The 21,356-nt window shown below is 42.9% G+C and overlaps 1 protein-coding gene across 12 annotated transcripts in view; it reads left to right on the top strand.

The window, feature by feature from the left end:
• Window positions 1–21,356, top strand: part of TRERF1 (transcriptional regulating factor 1) — a 103,037-nt gene that overhangs the window by 15,490 nt on the left and 66,191 nt on the right. For 8 of the 12 annotated variants that reach the window (XM_040697391.2, XM_015283853.4, XM_015283852.4 and 5 more), the window contains exon 2: window positions 12,430–12,485. The exons of 1 other annotated variant lie outside the window; for it this stretch is intronic. The gene's annotated coding sequence lies outside the window, so the exon portion shown is untranslated. Of the gene's footprint in view, window positions 1–12,429; window positions 12,486–19,333; window positions 19,464–21,356 lie in introns of all 12 variants that reach the window. 3 more of the 12 variants (XM_025148831.3, XM_046939664.1, XM_046939665.1) reach the window with 1 other exon arrangement.

Raw genomic sequence — 21,356 nt, 5'->3', positions numbered from 1 at the left:
ATCTTTTCCATGGAAAGAAATAAACGCATCCCTCTGCTCATAAATATGATGCTGAAAGGTTTATGGGATAGTATCTGTATTAAAACTCTCAAATAGCAGAAGCAGTGGGTTTGAAGTGTAAGTTTAACCTCCTTACAGCATCTTCCTGACTTGCTTTAATAGCTAAAGAAGATTGGTCTTGAAACTGTTGAGTTTTAAATACAAATAGCATTGAATGGTTTTATGTTGTCATATTTTTTTCCTGGGATGAGGAGAGTTATTTCCAAGGGAAATACCATTTATATTTAGTTCATAAAATGTCCATTAAAAAAAAAAAAAAGTGAATTCATTTGGGCAAGAAAGAATCTGCACGTGGTGGATTTTATTTTCTGATCCATAAGGAAGTGTATGTTGAAAGGTGGTAGAACTGCATGAATCTGAACCAAAGGCAGGCTTCTCATCTCCACGAGACAAAGCAGACGTCGGGCAGCATGGCGCTGTGTCAAGGCTGCAGGGACAGGCTGCGTAAATGAATGTGACAGGAGGCAAAAGAGAAACTCCAACTCACCAAACATTTGCATGTGGTAGAAATATGGGCCCTGTCACATAGTTGTATCCCTACATACAACCGGGTAACCTAATCCATCATTCCCGCGTTATTCATCCATCAGTTTTTACTTTTCGTACTAAATCACAGCCTTTCTCTACCTTACTTCTTGCTATCTTTGCTTGTGCATATTTTCTTCTCTCCTGGTTGTATGAAGTTCGAGTAAAGTAACGATCCCAGTAAGCTTAAAAAAACAAGACTATTAATATCATGTTTACTGTTAAATACTATATGAAGTTTCAAATGAAGTAGTATAATTCCCATAAGGTTAGAAATCTGGAAAATTCATAGTAGCGTTTGCAAAGGGGAGACGTCACAGGGAAAATATTAGAACTTAAAAAAAACAAAACAAACTTCTTTCTCCATTTTTCAAAGTGAAGGCAACTAAAATTTGTTTCAGAAGGTGCTTCCCTGTCTGAAAAGGAAAAGCTTTAGTTGTGTTATACAGCTCTCGGTATAACTGATCGTTAGCTTCCCTGCTTTTCGAAAAATAAGCAAGTAATGTTAACAAGGATAAAGGAAAACAGCATCAGTAAAGAAAATAGAGTTGCCTGTAAAGCCCTTCTAGTCTGGAGTCACCAGTCTGCCAGAAAGCAGGGTTGCAGGTGGGTTAATTGGATTTGGCCAAATTGTGATTGCTGCCAGCTGAGGATGGTGGAAGCTCTTCTGCTCAGTCCCTCCTCCTCACAGCTTTTCTCTGTCTGGGGAGGGAGCAGATTGGTTTTGTCTCATGTTTTGGTGCTGGTGTGTTTAGGACTATGCAGAAATCTACAGGACAGCAAGAGAAGCTAGGAGACTGTTGTAGAGTCTGCAAAGAGGCAAAGGAGAAAAAATAAGGAAGGACACTTAGGGCTGCCATGGAAGCTATTTCCGTACTGTTCCTCAAGCCAAACTACTTCAGTCTATGGGTTCCTGTTTCTTTATGGTTTTCCATTTCATAGAATCCATTAGGTTGGGAAAAGCCTTTAAAATCATCAAGTCAACCATGGTAGGCACGATCTTCTCCTCTTTGCTGCAGGATTTTCTCTTGGTTTCACAGACGTCCTTTTTGATCTTTCTTCATCCTGTGTGAGGGATATGGAAGTGTGGAAAAAGCAGATTTTTTACAAAACACTTCTGTTAGAGTAGGTCTGCTGGGTGCCATGTCTCAGTGGTGTGCTGCTGGTGTGGCAATGCTTTGGGAGTATGTCTCTTTCTTGGTAACAACTACTTCTTCACTTACTTCCTCTTCTTTCAACCGAAAGGGCTATGTCCTGTCCTTCTGTACTTGCCCTCATAGCATAGGATCACTAAGGTTGGAAAAGACCTCTAAGATCATCTAGTCCAACTGTTCATCTATCACCAACATTGCCCACTAAACCATGCCCCTCAGTACAACATCTAGATGTTTCTTGACCACCTCTAGGGATGGTGACTCCAGCACCTCCCTGCATCTCTGGCAGGGTGTGGAACTTGTTGGTTAGAGAATCTCAGCAACCTCTGTGTTATCCCATGTATGCATGTGTTGAAGAGTTAGGTAGGCTTGGCGTGGTGCTAGAACAAACAGAATGGGTTGTGGAGGAAAACAGGATGCTTGTTTCCTTGCCTGTGGTGTTGGCCTTTTGCAAGTAGCAGAAAAAAACGCTTTTTTGTTGAGAGTTGACTTGTTTCTGGTGCTATCCTTGAGGAGAACAGACTTGCAAGGTGTGCAGAGCTGGCACTGCCAGCAACCAGCACGTACTTCTTGTAATTGCTGAAATCTGTTGGATTGGAGCTGCACAGCTCAGATTTAGCTCTGGCTAGTAGCCAGAATAAGCTGTTCAGGTTTGCCTAAGGGAGAGCTGCTGATTGCTTTCGCTTCTAAAATTTCCTTGTGAGCAGTGCTGCTGCTTGCTGGCTGCCCACTGGATGAGCTTCGCTGGCCAGGGCTCTGTGGCTTCACCTGTGTTCCAGTGTATCCTTGTGCTGGGGCACAGCCCAGCTCCTACCGAGCCTTCCACCCAGTGAGTCTTCCTGTAACAGATTTGGGATATGGTGATGTTCTCCTTTTGGATTTACTATAGGGAGGCTATGTGTTTTTAGGATGTTCTGTGTTGTTGGTTTTTTTTGGACACAGACGTTATGTTGACCTCAACTAAACAGATATCGCTTGGCTGGAAAGAACTGTCCTTCTGCAAGTCTGATGCCTTCCAGGTCTGTTATCTTTACTTGATAATGCTCTCTGAGACATGTAATAAAGTCACTATCTAACCAGCCTGGTGCAACCCCACGTGTGTTTGGCTTTGGGGAATTTCCCCACCAAATCTCTGGTTTTGCTGCTTCCGCAGGTGGTGCATCAGGGCCAGCACTGGCCCTCTCCACCATCTTGGGTAGTCTGAGCAGGGAAGAAAGGACTCCCTCTTTTTTTTCTTTTTTTTTTCTTTTTTTTTTTTAATCTGAGGAGAGGAAGTGGTAGATACCAATCTTTCTCTGTCACACATCCTACCATGCGCATCTTGCTGATGGCCACTCAAACTGTCCCCTAGCAATGCTACTCTACCATGAGTAATTTCCTGTCTTTTATTTTGAAAACAGAGTCATCAGAGTTTGCACAGATCAGCTGGTACAGGCTCCAGTCGGTTCTATAAGTGAAAAGCTAGAAAGCATACTTCTGGGAAGGGGTGCAAGAGACTTTTCTATTTTTTTGTGCGTGTGTGATTTGAGGAAAGGGAGGGCAGTAGTGAATGTTCAGGGTTTTAATAATTTAATTGGTGGATCTTGATCTCAAAATCAAGATTTAGTGTATTGGGATGCAAACTCAGTCAGGTATAAAGAGTAACCAAGCCCGTAATAGTTGAAAATTTATACTGCTAGCTGTAAATCCATAGAGCTCTGGGTGTCATTGGTGAGATGATCCACATGTGTAATAAACACTCACGTCCTTTCTTTGCTGTTTATGCAGATGCTTGTCAGTAATATTTTGAGGACAGCAGCACTTAAGTGACGATGCATGCTAGACGTAGCTGTTGGTTAAACTTTCTTGAAGAGATGCTTTGACTAATCCCTGTGTAAGCACATGATTTTAGCTAATTCTTTATTGTTTTTCCAGCTACAAAAATGTTCCAGGAAAGAAAAATGTCATTTTTTTCTCAGCAAGTAATTGCTATTATAGGGAAAAAGTTTTGGGTTTTGTGTTTGTGTATGTGTGCCTGCTTTAAAGAGGAATACTGACAGAACAGATGTATTCGGTTGAGGTATTAGTGATTTGGTAATGTAGGGCCAGGTATTTATATTTACTTTGTTGTATACCACTTGTTTAAAACCAAATGAAAACTAACACGTACTTAGTTTATATACAGCTGCAGATGTTGTGAAATGCAAAGCACTGAGTAGAATAAAAAAGTGAAGTTAATTGTAATAGGTTCCTAGAATTGACTGAGTTGCCTGGGGAAGTGCATTTAGAATGATGAGAATCAAGAACAGTCCCACCTTGATCTGAGCAATTATAAAGACAGCAGAAATCTGCTAAAAGTATGTTTTTAAAGCCAATACTGTTTTGATAACTGAATACCATTTTTTTTTCATGGATTTTTGAATTTGTTAATGGAGCTGTAAATGCAGAAGGATTTCAGTGTACCTGATAGAGTTCCTGCAGGTCCGCATCAGCCCAGCAGCTATCAGTTGAGCCTCACTTCTTCATTGGCTAGAAACACCAACCTGATCTGTAAAAAGCTGTGGTTAAACTGGCTGGGCATTAATCTGAAATAGCAGTGTTCTTGTTTAAGGGAAAAATACGAATATTTCTGCCAGATTGTTTCCTAGGAATGTGAGGAGGAGCGATGAGCTCAGGTGCTCCCTGGTACCAGCCTTAGTCCTAGCACTGGCTGCAGGAAACCTAACCACTCTCTCAGAAGGCTGGGTGAATGAGAGTCAGCAAGCTCCTGGGATGGCAGGAACCTGCCTTCTTTTATTCTTATTTCTTTGCAGCGTTTTGCAGTGAACAGCCTCAAAATGGCTTTACTCTTTAGGAACTGTTTGATATTTAATTTGTTGGAAAAAGTCTGGCAACTAGAATAATACTGTTGTGAAAGCCCTACTGCAGCGTAAAATATATCATGTTAAAAAACAGTACAAAGCATTTTTCCTTTTTCGATACACATAAATAAAACTACTTCCTCCTCCCTTAAAGCTGCCCTGGAAAGCAATGGCAGCAGGCTGTGGCAAGGCTGTGCCACTTGCTATCTCAACTTGAGCCCATTGCGGCTCTGCTCCAGGGTGTGTGGCCGTGTGATAAGTGATGGGTCAGATGTGTCTCAGTTGCCACACGCTTGATATAGATGCTTTCTGGAGTGTTGTGGTGGGATTTTGTGGGATCAACCCTTGTCTCAACAGGGTAATGAAAAGATTACATAGGTGCTCCTAGAGATACAGTAAATAGAAGAGCAGTCCTCCTTCTGTGTTAATAGCAGCTGGTGCAGGTATTACCGAATTGCCGTGCCAGAAGCTTGCTGAGATGCAGAACATTTGTCCCAGCTTCCCGTGATGATCCCGGCACCAGTGCGCTGTGATGCTGATTGTGCTGCGCTGCCTTGAAGGCAAGTGAAGAGACAGCAGGAAACAAAGACACAAAGCGTGCCCGCTTCTCGGACGCAGAAAGAAATGACATCAGTCCTGTGCAGACTTTGAATCTTAACTTCTCATAGCAGTTCTCACCGTACCCACTTGCTGAAGAAAGCTGCCTATGTGCAGTAGTGCTGATGTGGTCATGTTCTGAACTTCTCACGGTGCTGCCGGTTGTGCAGGCGTGTTACAGTAACTGCACTGAAACGGTTTCTGTTTGTATTGAAGACCTGATTAGCTAGGGAGGGATGGGAGTTACAAGTTTTAATAACAAGAAGTACTGGCGAGTTTTTTTTCCCCTCTCTGCCCATTTAAGCATATTTTATTTGCTTTTATTTGCATGTCAGCCACTGAAACAACAGTATATGAAACACTTTTAATTTAGAATCCTTTGTGGTAATGTATTTCAGTCAGAAGTGCTGCAAAACTTGCTACTATTTAAACTTGCTACTACTTAAAAGTAAATGCTCTAAAAGATCTGGAATATTTTCCTCCTTCCTCTGAAATTTTAACCCGTTGATGAATTCTTTTCAAGTGGTTCTACTGCCTTCAGAAGTAACAGCCCGATACTCGGACTGTCGTGGGGTAATCCTGAAACCTGTGTAGGATGTGCACTGACATACCTCAGAATCCCATGAGAGATACTTACAGCCTTTCTTAGTCCGCACACAAACACACTTTGCAAACGTTTTCCCATGTGAAGGATGTGAAGCAGTTACGTTTTGGAAGCTAGATGCGTATGGAGAATGGACTATAAGGGAGATGCCTATTTCAGGCAATTTTTTGACGAGTTCCAGATTTTAAAAAAAAATTAAAAAAAATTATAGCATATTAAATTATGAGGCGTCTTTAGTAGGGTGTAAAGAACATTTGTACTGTAATGAAATATTGCTGTAACCCAATTTAGAACTTGACGAATCTGGTTTTATGGGGCTGAATTATAAGGGATACCTCATTATTTGAGGGAAAAACTTTTATTGTTCTTTTTGGCACCCTTGTCTCCTCTTTGGTTGAGTTGTGCTCTGCAAGAGCTGCTTTGGGCAAGCTGATGCTTTTCAAGGGAGCAGTGCAGGATGAAGTCATCATCAGGGATCGCAGGCTGGCAAGCCTTTCTTTCCACATGTGGTCACTGGTTCCAAGTTAAATGCTTGCAGTCCACACCTCCTCTGGACCAAAAGCATGGCTCTCCTTAAATGTTGTAGTTCTACTCTATTGTCAGACGTATCTTACTGATGCTGAGTATCTGCAGCACAGCTACACTAAAATTGCACATATACTGCTTTAAAAGCAAACTTTAAAAGTCACGTTCCTTCTCTCTTTCTTGTCTCTCCCTTTGAATTGTGTAAGTTGACACACACTCCGTGTGTTCTCAGTATGACCCGGCGTTACAGCTTGCAGCAGATCATAAATATGGGCATTGCAGGAGAATATTATGTGCTGTGTTTTGTAAGTCTGCTCAAAATTTTGGTTAATGTGTACCTCTTGGAACATCTTTTGAGACCACTTGGGTTGTTGTTGCTGATCACAGCTGCTTTCCGCACTGAGAAACAAAACTGGAAACAAATGAAGTTTGTGCATTTGACTGAAGCGGAGAGTGAATTTTTGCTGGAAATGTTGTTTCTTTATAGAGTAATGGGTTTCTTGTGTGCAGGGTTTATTTCTTGGCATGCAAAATGATTGATCTCGAGCAAATAGCAATATGCTTGCAGCTACAACCATACATGCACACATTAGTGAGCACGTGACAAAGGAAAACAAAAGGAATGGGTCCAGCTCAGCTTTTTCTCCCCCTTCCTGGGGAGAGGAGCACAACTTCTCCCCATGCCAACTGCAGCCTCCACACCTCATGGTTCTGTGTGCGCCCTTCCTGGCACATTGTGCGTGTGGAACAGAATGGGGAGAGCATGGCTGGGGGTTTGTGTGGTTGGCTGGAAGCAACAGAGGGAGCACTGGCCTTCTATGGGCCCTCAAAGTACTGAGTGTTTAGAATGCCTTGCTGGTAAGCAAACTTTTGGAAGTCCTCAGTTGGAACAGTCACAGTTTGGTGTGTGCTGAAAACTATTTGCTGAGTTTTAGAGACCCTTTTGTTTAGTCTTTGCCCCCCACTGTTTAGACATCGGTAACCAGGTGTTATGCCTCTCTCTGAAGCCTTAAATTGCACTTTTTTTTTTTTCCTGATGTAGTCATCGGATCAAATTATTTATAAAATGAGGACATCCTTTTGAACTTCATGTGTAAACAGTTCTCTTAAGTATGTGCACAGGCAGAGATCCTTGTCTGTTTATCCACGGTTGAAGCCCGGATATTAATAAATACTAATATTAAATAATGCATTTTTCCTCTCAGTCTGCATCTGAGTTCTCCCTTCGAGGCTCAGATTTCTCATCCAGGCTGCTGCAGGAAAGCTTCCATCCCACCCCAATGGAGGTACCAGCTGTAGTGCATCCCTGCTGCCACGATATATGTGAGCAAGGGCAATGCAGCAAGTCCTGTCAGAGTGGCTCCTGCCAGGCAGGTATCAGCAGAATGAAAGCCAGGGCTGCGATCACTGGGGCGTGTATTTGAGCACCAGGACTGCCATCTTTGGGCTGTGAGATGGCTCTGGGTTCATTCGCTTTGGAATTAATGGTGAGAGCTGGAAGCCTGCCCAGGTGCCGTTGAATATTTGTTTGGAGCCAAGTTGGTGCGAGACTGTGGTTAGTTGTGAGGCATCTCAGCAGACAGCAGAGCGCTTCAGAGGTGATGGTGGGACTCTATGTACTCCCACTGCTTCATCCTCCTGTGTTTGATTCAACTGCGTGCAACTTGAGGGAGAGATAGGGATATACAAACGGGGCTCTGAAGCATGCTGAGAAAGGTACATCTTGCATCAGCCTTACAGGTACTGCTGCTACCAGGGCAACTTCATGTATGTTGTGGGATTTATTTTAGCTCTCTGACTTTTTTTTTTTCCCAACACAGCTTTAATCAGTCACTTAGCCAATGCCAGCAAGGTTTGCAAATCAAAACCAAATCTGAGCATAGCACTGTGCTAATCTAAGATGCATTTCGATTTCCTGCCTGGGGCTTCTCCTCCTGGCTCTGCTTTAGTGCACGTACAGTACTGTATGCTCAGAGACATGTTTTAGACACAGACCTGCTCAAGAAATGTGGTGGCAGCTGCTCCAAGCTCTGTATTTGCTGTGTTTGTCGCTGGCCTGCTTGTGTTTAGGAAATAGATGTTTGAAGTCAGGTGGGCTGCAGAGGAGTCCTAGGTTTGTCAGCATCTCACATGGAGTGGTTCTTCTTGTGTGTTGTAGACTGCTTATGTTCCTACAGTTAGACAAAAGTGTACTCTGTCAATAAAAAATAACCCCATAAGAAATGTTACATGGTTCAAGCAGCGTGTGAGCAGAATATTTTACCTAGCACGTATATTTTACTGATGCAATCCTGAGTAGTCTAGCTCTGCTGTTTGCCTAAAAGCAGCCCCTCAGAGCGCTCTGATCTTCCACCAGCAGTGCAGTGGCTGACTTTCACTTTCCTTACTGTACGGGAGTCGGTGTAGAAGGGAGTTTGCAATCCATCCTCAGTCTACGTTTTTCCAGACAGGTCGGCCTCCCTCTGTGTGGGAGAATGCAAACTGCTGCTGGAGGCATGGAGGAGGGATTAGCATTCATCCATTCTTTCCTATCTCCTAGGCATAGGGAGTTTATGAATGTACTGCTCCTTTGGGGAGCATTTCTTCTCCTTGCCCCGATGTGAAGACTGCAGAGAAGTTGGTACGACTGTGTTGGTTGTATGTCCCTGGTTCAGTAGGTATGTGAAAAAGTTGAGCATGGCGGTACCCTGGGAGAGGTCATAACGGGAGAATGGAAGGACTGGTGTGAGCCTGGGGCAGTTGGTAGGAGAGTTCTCCCAGCGTTCATGCATATGAGGCCTGTCATGAGGGGAGCTTCCATCCATCCATCTGTCTGTCCATCCATCCCTCCATCCTTGCCCTTCAGCACCCTCCCAGTGCAGGTACTGTGGTGTTGCATACTGTGCAGGTGATACATCTGCTGCTGTCTGCCTCCTTCCACAGCAGCACCAGTCTCCCCAGCACTTCTTTTTCCCCTGCAGAACCAGCAACAGCGTTGTGGTCCCCAGGGTGTCCTGCTGCTGCCGCCAAATTAGAGTATTTCTCTCAATTAACTGCCAGGCATTCCTTCTCCTCCCCATCCTAATAGGGAGTGGTTAATAGTTATCATTTGCTAATTTAGGCATCTGGTAGGTTTGTTCTCAATGAACTGCAGTCTGGAGATCTTGATGCTCTTTCACTCTGTAGGCCCTGCAGCTGGGTGGGCAGTAGGTCCACGTGAACGGTTTATGGGCTGTGACAGTCCACCTGCTGCCCTCCCCACTTCCTAGCATGGATGTGGCATGGTGTGGTGTGCGGGCTTGGGGCTGCTGGTCTGGGTGATTGTGGGCAGCATCACAGCACCTCGGGAGCCTGACAAGCACCCTGCACAAATACAGTGGTTGCGCATGGATATAGTAAGGATTTTGCCTGGGAATGACATGGGAGTTGTTGCTAGCAGGCGTCAGATGTGCAGAGGTCGGTACAAGAGGAGCAATGACTCCATTCAGAGAAAGGCAGGGGAAAGAAAGCACAGCCACTCGAGGGGCTGTTGGGTCTGAATGGGTCTGTGCAGAAACACGCCACGGGGCTGAGCTTCCCTGTTCAGACACGCCTGTGTTCACGTTCCAGTCAGGCTCAAAGAAAACAGGAACGGCACCATCTGTGTCCCACTTTATTTTTAAATAAAGTAAAATTCCGAATGCCAGCCATCTGCCAATGGCAGCACATCCGACGTGTGTCCCCTTGTCCGAGGTGGAGGAGGGACATGGCATAGTGGATGAATGAGAGAGCTGCAGGTACGTGGGCCAGCTGCTGGGTCACAGCAGCGCTGCAGTATGGCCCAGAGTCTGCTCTGCTGCCTTCCGTTGTGCCAAAATAGTAGTACACAGCAGAAAAGGACTCGGGTCCCTTCCCACTGGTGGGATCCACAACACTTCACTTACAAAACTCAGGAGAGGGTGTTAGCATTTCTGTGGAGGAGTTGCAATGTTGGTGTGGTTTGGAACTGCCGTACTGATGACTGAGGCAAGGAGATAGTCATCACTTTTTTTTTCCCCTCCTTGTAGCCTGGTCACAGGGCGTAATGTTGCTTTGGAAAGACTTTAGGTTGCGGTTTTGTACAAGTTGGCTATTAAAATAGGTCCACTATCTTGATGGGAGTTAGTATGAGCCTGTAGCCTGGTGCAGGAATTGAGCAGACTCATTTTGCTTTCATACTTTTCCTCCCAGGTGCCCACAGCAAATTCCCCACCAGTTTTGATTTGCTTCTGAAAGTGCTTTTCTTGAAGTCAGCAAGCCTCGTTGTTCAGTGCCGTACGTCTGTCAAGTGCTGAGTCTGGTCGCATAGCTGTGGGTGAATGTCAGCACCAGTAGGGCAGTAGAGAGTTAAAAATATATTAAAAAAATAATCTATTAATTAAAATATTTACATTGGAAGCTGCGAAGCGTTTGCTCTTTGAGTAAAACAAACTTCCCCATTGTTCTTGTACAATTGTTGCAGTCTGTCTGAAAATAGCCAGGAAGAGGTTGAGCCATGAGGAAAGTCAGGACTGGCAGGAGAATGGGAGCACAGTGATACTCGGTTGGCCATTGGCTTTCCAGTTCCTCAACATTTTCTGTTGTAAGAGCTAAAGACTCCATTGTGCAAAAAAATACCTTCAGTGAGATAATGTTGTTAAGGTGTTTCTGGTAATGCCAAAACCAAAATGATCAGTGGCGTTATGAATAAAAAGTATTTCTGAATGAAGCAAATGGCAACTGAGAAGAGGAAATAAGAGGAGGGAGTAAAATGCGTCAGTGAAGGTGAGGAAATGGTGTTCACTGTATGACAGGTTTCTTTTTAGCTCTACAAGCCTGTGCTAACTTACACATAAAAAAAAAGGAAAGCATAGCACAGAAAGGCCTCAGGACCCCAGCTTACAGCATCCCTCCTTACTGGGGACCTGAGTACCTTTTGGTTCTGATGGTGCGCATGTGGTGGCATGAGTTTGTGCTTTAGGCATGGGAACGCTCTTTGCACAGTCATTACAGCAAACATAAGTGAACATGAAAATAATTAGCTCTAAGTCCTTCAGTTCATGCCGTATCTCCCTTCAGATAACTGGGCTGAGAAATGAGTCTTTTTAAAAGACACCATCCCTATTCTCTTGCAGTGTCCCATTTCGTCTACATGTTTCTGGTCTTTTTCAGCCTGGCAGTGGACTAACAAGCTCTGGTGCTGGCGGGCAGAGCGCTGAAAATGCTGACAGGACATGTGGAGGGGTTTGTCTGGTGGGATTTTAGCTCCTTGGCTCACGCTTCTCTAGGCAGTCTCTTGAGCTTTTCAAGGTGTTTTTTCCAACTGGAAGTCTGTCTGCCCTGCTGGCTCACTGGCTGGCTGAGTTTTGCAGGTCATGGCTCCTTTACTTAACTGTGTCCTGGCAGAGGTTGCCGTTGCCATTGGAGCCCAAGTCTATCCCAGTTTTAGACCATTAATTCCAAGGTTGCAGCCTTGTTTGTTAGGTTCGTGATACTCTTTTGGGATCTGAGGTATGCTAAATTGCATTATGCTTACCTGAAGAAGCTTTGTTTCCTTGAAAGATTGGTTTGTAAAGGTGGTAAAAAATTAAATGCACTTGATCAGTGTAGGCATCATTTAAAGTTGTGCATGAGAGCTTTGTTCCATCCGTGTCTTGCATGCTTTGCCATATTTAAGAAAGTCTGTTCTGACAGTTTTTTGGCCTGCAGATAAAAGGTGCAATGTACCCTGGCTTGATATGCTGACAGAAAATTGTCTCCACAATGTATAAGGATGCTATGATTATTTCTAGCCATTACCATTGGTCTCATTTTACAACCGTGCACATTATATAATTTGATGTTCATTTAATTTAATGAGAGGATGCTGCAGACTTATTTATGACTCGGTAGGGCAACCTGTATGCCTTGGCCACCTCTGTTAACCTTTCCAAAGGAGGAAGAGAGTGTTTCTTACAGAACATGTTACAACATCATTAATACCTTTATATCCAGGTTTCCCAGATTGCCGCAGACAGGAGGGCAATTTGCCTGGGGTGGAGATTATACTGGAATGGGAGTAGAAGTTTGACTTCTTTCTTGAATTGCTTATTAGTCTTTTGTTGCAAGGTTATGGGGTGGTATTAATGGACTTTTCCTTTCGTTGCAGATGGAATTTTGTGACTGGCTGGATTCTGAATAGGGCAAGGAGATGTGTCTGATAAGGTAAGGGAAGAGGGTAAGATAAACATCTTACACAAAGCAGTCTCTCTGGTCATGCGTTCTGGTTGAAGACAACTGTTTCATTCCCTGTCAGAAATCTGCAAATAACCGAGGTGCTTATTTGTACATTGTCTGTTGCTGATCCTCAGAGCAGAGATCATTCTGGTTCTATCTAGCTTCTGTCCCACTCCTTTCTCCTGGTGGATTGATGTACAAAGTCTAGACAACAGAAATGCCAGTCTTTCAGATGTGGGTTTAGCCAGATTGGTTATACCTATCTTAGTGTTGTAGAGCTTTCTTAAAGTTACAAGTGAGTAAAAGCCTTTTTGTTTAGGTTTAGGATTTTCCCTCCTTCCCTCGGGGTATTTGAAAAGTAAAAAGATCTTTGAGCTGTTTTAGCTTCTGTGCTTTGAAACTTGTTTTTCCTGTTGCAATATTTTCAAAATCAGATTGTTTTTATTAAGATAGAATGTGTATGAGTTAAAACCTCTAGGTCTGAGTGTGAAACAAGAATTTTCTGTCACTGGTGTTCTGAAGGAAGCCGTATGTGTGCTGATTTTTAATAGCAACGTTTCAAAAAAAGCTGGGTTCACATAAAAACTGAAAGATAAAAAGTTTCTGGTCCAGATGCTTTCACTGGCAGAGAGGACTAGATGTCTTTAAGGCTGGAAGTGTTGGAATAACCATACTGGAACAACAAACAGCTGAGCATAGTAGTAGTATGATGCAGGCACTGTTTTTCGACTTGCAGTCCGTCTAGCTTGTCACTTATCCTGCTCATTCATTTATGTATTTCATTTTGTCCCCTGTTGTCCTGAGCTCTGTGTAACTCAGAGGCCTCAAAATCCCTATTGTTCTTTGAGGCTTTTGGTTGGAAAGTATAGTGAAAAGAGCTGAATGCATTATGTCATTACAAGAGGATCAGGACTAAAAGCCTGTTTCCTTTGGTTCAGAGATTTAGCTCTTGTAGCCAGACTTGATTTATTTTTTTTCCATTTCAATTTTGTTTGCTTAGTGGAGTTACCGTTTTTGGAGGGTGGCTACCCAAGCAAGAATTGAAAACTAAGGTGGCTCTTAGCCCAGCATGGAGTATGCAAGAATCAAAGGCTCACTTGTTTCTTAGTTTTCTGCAAGTGCTGGACCTTTTCCTCTTTGTCCATTCAAACCACACCCTTTCACACCACCATTGAGTTGCACTATGAGTATGTAATTTAATGGCTCAGGAGGCCACCTCTGAGTAGACAGTATGCACATAGCTGGTAAAATACAGCTCTTCAGGTGAGAGGTCTGGCAGGCTGCAGTGCTATTATGTAAATGCATACCTTGCTTGTTATGTAAACCATCTTCACTCCCACATGTTGGAACTGGCCTACCTATGTTCCAAGAATGGATAATTACATCTGCATTCAGGACTTCTTAGAGTGTTCAGCTCAGCTGAGCTACCATCCCCTCGTGTGTTGGTCACGGGTGTCACCATGATAGTGACCACAGCCGTGGTGTTGCCGTCGTTCATGCACAGCCAGTGTGTGGAGTCAAGCATGGGTTAACTATAAATGCTTGTGTTCAGGCTGGTTTGGTCTAGCAAATTCTCTTGATTTTGGAAATGATCTTATTTTTCTGGTACAAATGTAGTGCTTTTTGAGTGTACTGCTTTTGCACTCAGGTTGGACTGTGCCTCAACACTCACTCAGCTGCTTGCTTTCCTAAGGTATTGCTCCTCATACTTATTGGATTGATCTAACTCATTCATTTGATTTTTTGTTTAAAGCATTGCTTTTTGCTGCAAAGTAGATATTCATGAATCTTTGCTCTTTAACCTGTGCAGTATGATTCTTTTTTTTTTTTATTTTTTAACTTGCTCTCTCCTTATCTCATAAAACAGCCACCGAGGGACCTTTGCATCTTGAGCATGTTCTGCAGCTTAAGGCGTTGACACCTTTTCTCACCATGGCTTTATTGCCAGCCCCAGGCAGGTACAAATAACGAGTCAGGTCCCTAGAAATCATAGAATTGGCTTTGAAATGAGATTCTGAGAGAGTGAAGTTAGTGCTTCCCGCTGGCTCTCGTCTTTTACCTCTAGAAGACTGTGTCCTCGCTTTGTGTGATACCATTTCAGGGTTGAAATTAATCTGGAGCTATGAATGTCTGTGCCTCATTCTCTTCTCTTGGCTTTCAGAGGGGCTTCATTTGTTCCTTCCCCAGCAGCCTGGGTCAGAGAGGTGCCACTGTCCTACTTCCTATCTTCCTGCCTCACAGGAAGAAGTGGACGGTCCTGTTCAAACTCTTTCTTTCTCAAGGCCACCGTTGTCAACTGTTCCTTGTTCTTATGTATATGTAGTTGCTTACAGTTTTAATGGATATTTCTGAACCTGTTCCCTGCTACTACTCCTTCCAATGTAGTACTGATGAAACATCCACAGGATCACCATGAGACATGATGGGCTTGTGCTGATGTTGATGGATGCCAGAGCTCTCACCCAGCATATTCTTTTCCTTTCCTCATATTTCCTTGTGACCTTCTCGCTTCCTTCCAAGGAGCCAGAGGCCCTTGTGAACTACAGGGGTTGTCTGATAATCTGAATCATAAGCATAAAATCATTCTATAAGACGTACTCTATTTCCAGAGGTACATCTGTGAGATAAAAATGGCTTTGATCATTGAGACAGCGTTGTGTCATATTTGAAAGGAAATGACAAGGAAGTAACTGTTACCAGGCCTACTTTCACCTTCCGTTAGCTTAGACCTGATGGATTGCTGCTCCAAGGTCACTTGTCTTAACAGTTCCAAATTAGATTGCCAATTAATATTGATTATCTGAAGAGCAGTGTGTTGATGTATATTCTGTTATTAATAGCTGGGGCATGCTGTGTTAATGCATTTTATAGTAGCAATCTGTTTTGCAAACATTTCTGGTTGTTCTTTTTGAATGATTCTTGGCAGTGAAAAACACCCGTTTAATACATCGAGAACTACAGTATCTCACTGAAGTGTTTATGTTGGTTTTTTTTCCCCTCCATATTTTGGATGTTCTGTTCTTGTTTTTTTTTTTATGGGGAATAACAAGTGGTTTTGATGAGACCAGACTGAGGTGAAGTGAGAGAATGATTTCTGTCTAATCTGGTTGGTGCAGTGTAGTTTCTTCTTATGTTAATGCATGTATGTGCAGAATTTTGGCATTGCTGTTGGATTAGAATGACTGATTTCCTTTGACATTGCTTATGAATATTTTTGTCTCCTTAGAAGACATCTTAGAGAAGCCTTCAAATTAAGAGAGTTTGTTTGAATAAAAAAGTAACAGGTATTTTGAGTTCCCTTTCTTGTGTTATTTGGTTGTTTTGTCACAGTATGTGGAAAGTACCTGGAAAGTACAGGGAGGAAAATGGGAAATCTCTCATGCATAAGGAAAAGCTTCTAAATAACGAAGTTTTGGGGGGAGAAAATATCTACATAAATGTAGACATCAAGGTAAATGCTTTTTCCTTTTCTTTTTCTTCCAGAAAATTTGAATATTTGCACAACTTGATGTTGCAAGTTGTAAATGCTTAACGCTTCTGAAAGAATAAATTACTTCAGTGCCTGACTGTGTAGATAACTGTCAGCTTCAAAGGATGAAGTGAGTTAGAAGGAATGTCTGGAGAACTCGGGTCTGGCTAATATTAGGCAGAATACAGAAAGTGGGAGAATACATTCAACTAACATAACAGAGGCCTAGTTATAAGTTTATATATAAAGTTAAGACTAATCATCTTATGAAAAGCAAATTTCTGTGGTTCTGCTTTTAAAGTGGAATACTCACTTCCCCCTTCCCATCTCTGTTGCACTAGGTTTCCCAGGCTTGCTGTTGTGAGATCAGCGCTCCTGTAAACGTTTAGATGGACAGTTGACCTATCCAATGTTTCTCAAGCTATGCTTATGACAAAAGTCACCTTTCACTGTAGGGTACGCACATGGTGAACTGTGTGGTTCTGTAGGATGCAGGTAACTTTGTCTGCAGTCTTGATCAAACAACTAAGAGAAACTGAAATCAGCACTGTAAAACGCACAGTCAAGCTTTGAGGCTAAAATGGAAAGAGCCATTTCACTTTTTGCTTGAAAAGTGAACTGATCTGAAGTTCCCCTCTGAGTACATAATCACAAACAAGGTGGAGCGCATTTGTCATTACACATTGGATTGGGTTGCATGTTACCTATCTCTCACTGCCCCTGGGACCATCTCTATCACTTGCATGGCTGCTCAGTGAACCAATGTAGGGCATTAGCTCTTACTTCTCCTTAGAGTTATTTTTCTGGCCTGAGTCCTTGGGCTGTGTGCATCCGCTGTACTGACAGCTTGGCCGGAACCAGGAGATTGGGGTGTGCAGAGCAGGTGATCTCCACCTGGGGAGCATGCTGTGTGCCCACTCTGCGATACAGGTGTGAAAATAGCACTGGAATTTGTAACTGCAGCTCTGCTAATGACTACCCTGTGGTTTGGGGCAACTCCCTTGGTCCTCTTTGAGTCAGCTCCCCTTTCAGTAACAAGGGGATAATACTCCTTTGTAGCACAATGCTGAAATGATTAGTTGTTGTATATGATGCTACAGGTATCGAGATCCTGCCATGCATCATTACTGTTGGTACAAAGAGGCCTCTCTCAAATCCTGTTCAGAAACCCTAGCTACAGAAAACACAGAAGGTTCGGGGGTTTGTTTTTGGTGGGGGCTTTTTACCTCTTAACTTCTGAAACTAATCAGATTGACTCTCGATACTGAACTGTTAACCACCAATACCGGCCATCTGGATCGTGCCCTCCTCGCCTTACCTTCTTCCTCCCCACATCTCTCATGGCTTTCTACTGTTCATACCAATCTTTTCCTAACCGAATTAAAGGCAGGGTTCTGGGAGAGTTAAAAGGGAAATTTTAGTTGAGGCTGATGGTGAAATTCTAGCAGGGAGGCTAACACTTCGCTGCTGATGTAGAGAGATAGGGAGATGTTCTGCTTTTTTTTTCTCTAAAACTCATTCTGGGTGGAGTCTGTGCAGTTTCCAAGCTTTAGCTTCTCTTGCCAACCTGAATAGTGCCAGTAACTCAAGGGTTCAAAAGAAATCCAAACATTCTAAAAATGTTGGGGAGAATGCCGAGAAGGAAAAGTTGCAGAATTCGCATTTGAGATTAAACTTAAAATGCCCTAGATATTGAAAGTAAAGGAAAATGTTAGTTCAGGTACCCAGGCTGAGAAGATGGCCACGCTCTGAGAATATCAGAAGTCTGCTCACTGTTAGTCTCCCACAGAAAACATGCTCTCTTGATTCATGATTGATCTTCAGCTGCAAGTGGTGATATTCCTGTTCCTGTTGCAAGAGCTGATGCCTTGAGGAGCTGAGCTTGCCCCGTGCCACGCGTGGTGAAGTGAGGAGTGGGGAGACAGCTCTCAGTGTCACTGTCAGGTGGCAACCTGCCTGCAGCCCCAGGGGGAAACCTTTCAGGCTGCCATCTTCATTCTCAGCCAGTGTGCCCCGAAGCGATAGGGGTAACTTGTCGTTTGTGGACTTCGTAAATGCCAAGGAATGGGCTGTAGTTTTAGAAAATGTGTTCTGTGTGAAATACATTCATAGATGTCTGTCCCCAGAATGAGCCTCTGTTACCTTTCTACCTGTCTTAGTAATGAAGATCATGAACTCTCCCTTGGTGGCTTTTATGGAAAGTCTGTAACTTCTGTTGTTACTTTGTAGAGTTGCTCACTCTCAACTGTAAATGACAGCATGCAACACGTTGTAGTTGTAAATTACGCTCATTTCCCTCCAGGAGAGTTACAGAGGTTCTATTTTTTTGTGCTACATATATTCTTGTGTACTTTGATTGTAGTAGTAGAGTGTTTTGCCAAGAATGCAGCAGTATGGCAAACTCTTGTCTATTTATCCATAAGGTGAATGTCGTGTAATGCCTTGTCCAGGTGCCCTTGTTTAATGCGAGTTGCTGTGAGCTGAAAAGTGGGGAGAAGAACTTAGTGTTACAAGCTATTGTGCTTAGGTCTGCCTTCAGCAATTATTTGGGAAGTTCATTTCATGTCCCTCAGCTAGCCACACAAAAATGTGAATCTCCAGCACTGGTTATTACTAGTTAGAGCAGCAGAGCAGTGGCTTGCAGTCAGTCCTGGGGCACTGGGAAGGTTCTTAAGTATCTTGAGCTGAGGTCATGGAGAATGCTAAAGAGCTGGAATGGTGAACTTTGGTTTTAGTGTTTTAGTAGTGCACAGGGAACAGCTTCTGCTCCTGAAGTTGTCCTTCAAGAGCTAAACTGGCTGGCTTTACCTTGCTGCAGAGGTCTGTATGTCTGATGTATGGCATTGCTACAAAGTGGGGAAGATGTAAACACCAGAGGAATGGGACACAGCTTTAGTCAGCTGGGTAAGATGAAGTGTTTCTTAAGGATACTGCATTTTGCCAGCTTGCTGCTGATAAATGTCTGAGCATACTGCACGTCGTATCAATTAACTGTAATTACACAGACAGAGGAGATTAATTCTGAACTCATCAAAATGTTTTCTCTGCCCAGCAGCATCTTTTTGCGCTTAGTTTTGACTAATACGTTCCTTATCTTCTGAGCAAATTTTTGTAGAGACATCTAGCCATTTTGTCACTAAGTCACCGATAACCGTTATCCTCTTTGATAAACCAAATGCGCTGACTCTTTAACTCTCGGTATAAAATGTGGTGCTGTTTGTTTTCTTGAATCTTTAGCTATTCTTGTGGTGTTTTCTTTTCTTCAGTGAAAAGAAGAGAAATGCATGTTGTTCTTGCTGCTATTTATCTTAGATAATACTCTCCCTCCCACCCTGCCTCATACAAAATCATGTTCTTATCCATCCAGTGGCTACGTTTCCTTGCTTGGCTGCAGGATTGTGCAGGAAGTTCTGTGTCTGGATCGTGCCTGCTGTGACCCGCAGGCTTTTTACAGGATTGTTGCCCAGGGGTATTTCTTGTGATCCTCTTTTATTCACGTAAGTTTGTAACTTTTGTGTTACTGCTATATTTAAAGCTAGTTGCTGTTTGGGTAAACTGTACCTAAACAGAAAAAAGCCTTTACCAGAAAGTAACTTGATTCCGTTATTGCTCACTGTTGCTTGAGGCTGTGTGTTCTGTGCAGACAAGTGACTTCACACCTTCTGTCAGATCCTTGGTGAAGGCAGTGGCTAGCATCCTCTCAGGACCTCAAAATAAAAAATATGAGAGGAAGTGGGGGTACGTGGTGTCATTGGAGATAATGCTTAAAGGATTCTGACTCCCTAAATGGAACTGCTTGTACTTTCTAGATGGGGTTTGTGTGACCATAATTACATCTTTGGATTCTTTGTTTTAAATACTGCATATATGTGGGGGAGTAGCTGTTTTGTTTTTGCTAAGTAGCATTTTCTAGAGAATTGTGTTCATACCACTTGTGTTCTTTCTGAAGGTAAAAAATTTTATGTTGATGCTTTTTTTTTTGGTCTAGTTTTTATTTTATGGGTTTGTGTGCCAGACAGTTGCGTAGTGGCATCAACTAATAGTCAAAATGTACGGTCTCGTAAAGACTTGGCTAAAACTAAATGAATAGCTCTCAATTTCCTGTGGTGTTTTTTTTTTTTTTTGTCTGTGTGCTGCTTACCAGTAAGGAATAGAGGAACTTTTTACTTCTGAGGTAGTGTTATTTCCAACTTTTATACTGTTGAAGTAAATTTGTTAAACAGGAAGAAAAAAAGTTAAACTTCAAAGGGAATTTGTCTGCAAAGTGTGCAAACAGGGCTGGGTTCTTTTTTCCCCTTCCATTTTATCAAGAGGTAAAAAAGCTTGTTGCTTGAGTACTTCATTAGCCTTTTGCTTTCAAATGCTGAGCCTTAACAGTATGCTACTTTAATGAGTCATTTTAACGATTGCCTGTGAGTATAGTATTTGAATACCTCTTAGAGATTAAAAAGGTCAATGCCTTTGTTTCCACAGGGATGGTTTTTCAGAGCCTCTTTTTATGCATCTCACTGCCCATTGTGACTTACGGAATTTGCTTAGGGCAGCCCAGGAAGTCTGTGGGAGCTGGAGGGATGGAACCCTCCCACTGAAGCCATCTTTTGGTGGCTAGGGAATGCTCTTCTTTGGATCTGCCTTTTTTAGGCTTAGGTAGATTTTATCCAGGTAGTGGTGTCACTTCAATCCTCTTCATTTCTAGTTTGAAAATGTGAATATCATTCTGATTACATGCTGCTTCTCATAAAAGGAAAAGTACACATTCACTGGCCCCTCTCCTAGTCGGTGTGTTTTAGACAAGCAAACGGGTAGACTTCTGTGTCCCGCTTAAACTTCCTCCAGATTTTTTAAATAGACAACTTGGAAGAAGCTCTCCTTTTTCTCTCAGCTTTCCTGTGCTAGCTTGCAACTTAAAACAAAACAAAACTATGTCCTTTTGTAGCCTTAAGAGAGGGCGATGAAGTCTTCTCTGAGAATGTCCTCTGAAATTGAACTAGTTATACCATCACTGTCACTAGTAGATCTCAGTTGAGGTAGAACTTTGGCACAGCACAATTAGGATATCCAACAAGCTTTTACTGAGTGAAAAACGAAGAAAAACTTTGCTTGGAATGTATTTGTGCAGCTTCCTGTACAACTTTTGCCCTTAATAGGATTTTGGATGAACCTTGCTGCCTAGAGACTTTCCATTTATACTGAGAAGCTCTCAAGGGGATTCTGCATTGTCTCTCTAGCAATAGATAAATGCACTTACTGTGGGTCACTTAACTAGGGAGACCAGCTGTTCTTGAGTTTTGGGTTGAGGGTTGGAGCTGTGTGCGAGTATGTTCTTGTTTCTCTCCAATTTCTGGGCATGGCGTGAGGGAATGAAAGAAGTAGGATGGTGTGCTCTGAAT

Source organism: Gallus gallus, chromosome 3 (assembly GCF_016699485.2).
Source record: "Gallus gallus isolate bGalGal1 chromosome 3, bGalGal1.mat.broiler.GRCg7b, whole genome shotgun sequence".
Classification (NCBI taxonomy): Eukaryota; Metazoa; Chordata; class Aves; order Galliformes; family Phasianidae; genus Gallus; species Gallus gallus.
This window is presented reverse-complemented; position numbering and strand designations above follow the sequence as displayed.